Genomic DNA, 3,086 nt, shown 5'->3' with positions numbered 1-3,086 from the left:
TTATGAAGAAACTTCTCTCAATAATTTTTCATTGCCTCTTCTACATCTCTTGTTTCTCATACTGTAGATGATGGGATTCAGCATGGGAATCACAATGGTGTAAAATATTGACACTATCATGTCGTGGTTTGAAGCATAGTTGGGATTGGTCTCATATAACTGAAGAGGATGGTCCCATGATAAATGGACACTCCAGTCAGGTGAGAGCCACAGGTAGAGAACACTATCTTCCTCCCTTCAGCAGAATGCATCTTCAGAATGGCCAAGCAGGATGAAGCCATAGGAGATCAGGACAATCAGAATGGTGACTATCTCAATAGAACCCACGAAGTAGAAGAGGAGAAGCTGGTTGGTGTGAGTATCAGAACAAGAAATAGCGAGGAGAGGAGGGATATCACAGAAAACATGTCTGATTTCATTGGACCCACAGAAGGACAGGCTGGAAAGTGGCCACTGTGTGTATGGTAGCATGTGAAATGCCACCAACATAGGAAGCCACAATGAGTGGCACATAGACCCTGGGTGACATGCTCACTGAATAGAGAAGTGGGTTGTAGATGGCCACATAGCGATCATAAGCCATTGCCGCCAAGAGAAAGCACTCTGTGGTCCCTAAAGTAATGAAGAGAAGCATCTGTGTGGCACACCCTAAGAATGAAATGGATTTATTTTCTGCCAGAAAATTGACCAACATTTTTGGAGTGACAACTGTAGAATAGCAGGCATCTAAGAATGATAGAACACTCAGAAAGTAGTACATGGGGTTGTGGAGCCTGGAATCCTCAATGACCAACAGGAACCAGCCCCAAATTTCCTATCAGAGTAAAAAGGTAGATGGCAAGAAATAGTAAAAATAGGAAGACTTGGAGGTTAAATCATCATGTGAAGCCCATCAGCACAAACATGGTGACTTCTGTCACATTCTTCAACTGCATCCTGTAAACATCCATATCTGATGGCATCTTTTCCATTTTAGCTTTTATGAATAGATTGAAAAATATCCTGTATAAATAGAATTTTTGTAATTATATTCTCATTTGTTTCTTAGGACAATGATTTCCTTGGTAGTAATAACAAAGACAGTGACAAAGAATTGAATCAGCATGTGATTTTACTGTATAAGACAGAAGAAAAATAATTCCACTCAATGTTGGTTCAATGCATCATGTTAAAAATTCTCAGCAATTAAAGTGATTTTATTTTCCAAAGTAATTTTTGAATGAAGTTTTCTGTCATTTGTTTTTATGTTACATCATCTTAAAAATCACAAAAATGAATTACTACAGATGAACTTAAGTTAAAAAATGTTGTACTAGGCAAACACACAGCTGAGTAGTAGTCTTAGATTTACTACAAAGTACAGGAAAGCACTTTCTTTAATGTTGCACACTTTGCAATATAGAAGAAACAAAACTAACCTCAATGGTAAGTTTAAATGACATAAACAATGTCAAAATTGTTTACTTTAAAATGTTTTCAGATTACTTGATATTGTCTAGTTAACACTGACTTTTAACTTGCTGCATGGGATAGCCTTTTCAAACAAAACCACATCATGTCTTCTCTTCTGGCAATTGTCTTGTTCCCTTAAATAGTGCAGGGATCTTTATTCTGGGGATAGGTGGTACTTTCTTTGCAAACCAAGATAATACAAAGTGCTTTATTTTAGGCTTTTTCCTCCAAAAACATACAGTATTGAGTTGCCAATTTGGGACCTTCAAATTTTAACAATTGTAATGAGAGGATTTTCCATTTATGCATTCCTACAAATTCCTTGGGGACCATTATTTTAGTATACATACTTTGACTATATTATTAAAACTGAATGAACTGTCCCTCCCCACAGCAATGAAGAGGGACATTCTCTGCTGAGAGTGGAGGACTGCCTCCCCTCTTATCCATGGCATCTGAGGCTGACAAGAAGCAGGGAGGCTGACTGCCCCTGCCCTGGCTGGTTTAGAACTGGCTGACTTAATCTGCATATGTATATTTCTGCCTTTTGTTCCACTTTGCCCTTGTTCAGGCCAGCTAAATCTTATATCACATATTTAATTGGAACTGCTTCTGGGGTAGGCAATCTAGCTTCCTCCCTCCAGTGTGATCAAACTGCAAAACTGTGTGAAGTTCATTTTTCCATCTTTCACTATTTTGGGCTGAGGGGGCTGATTCCAGCAAGCTGGGAATCAGGCTAGGCTGCCAGTAACACTAGTAGCTGCTTATGAAATTTCTGAAGTAACTATGAAATAAAGGTCATCTGTAATAGCTAATAAAATTTTTGTACAAACTATTGCTAAAAGAATGAAGTCACTACATTTGCCAAAAAGCAAATTTGGTTTCTGGACTTTAGTCCCTGATATTATCATTCCTATTCAATCAGTATGAAAGAAAGAAAGTTCATGATCAAAAACTAAAAATTAAAAAGTAAGAAAATAAATTTAAAGAGCTACCTGCTTACAGTAAAAGCCTCAGTTGCTGAAACAGAATTAAATATTGAATTCACTAAAAGTTATGGGGGTGAGTTCTACACAGTGAATTGTTTATCCTTCAGCCTATCATAGTCCCAAACTCATCTTACTATAGTAAGCACATCCATGTTTACAGCAGCACAGTTCTCAATAGCCAAACTATGGAAGCAACAGAGAATGGATAAAGAAAATGTGGTACATGCACACAATGGATTTTTAATAAATCATAAAGAAAAATGAAATTCTGGCATCTGAAGAAGAATGGATAGAACTAGAGCCCATCATGTTAAGTGAAAAAATTCAAACTAAGAAGGTTAAAGGTATTGTGTTTTCTCTCATACATGGAGAGGAAAAACAAAGGTGGGGTGGATCTCTTAAAAATCAGAGGGACATCAGTAGAGGTAAGGGCCTAAAGTGGCAAGTAGGGAGGGAGGGAAAAAATGCTGGAGTGATATTGATTAAATTATATCAGTATATTTTTTGCATGTACTGATATGGAACAAATAATCCCATCATTATGTACAACTATAAAGTACCAATAAAATAACATGGAAAAAAGTTTTAAAAAACTGTGTAAACTCTTCCATGAATAGGTACAAGGCTGAATTTGACAATTATAAT

The 3,086-nt window shown here is 36.9% G+C and overlaps 1 pseudogene; it reads right to left on the bottom strand.

Moving 5' to 3' along the window:
- LOC124960216 (olfactory receptor 5T3-like) lies at positions 1 to 989 on the bottom strand (annotated as a pseudogene).
- Positions 990 to 3,086: the final 2,097 nt, after the last annotated feature.

The sequence above is a fragment of the Sciurus carolinensis genome, chromosome 11 (genome assembly GCF_902686445.1).
Source record: "Sciurus carolinensis chromosome 11, mSciCar1.2, whole genome shotgun sequence".
Classification (NCBI taxonomy): Eukaryota; Metazoa; Chordata; class Mammalia; order Rodentia; family Sciuridae; genus Sciurus; species Sciurus carolinensis.
The sequence above is the reverse complement of the archived record's forward strand: the minus strand, read 5'-3'. Positions and strand labels throughout refer to the sequence as shown.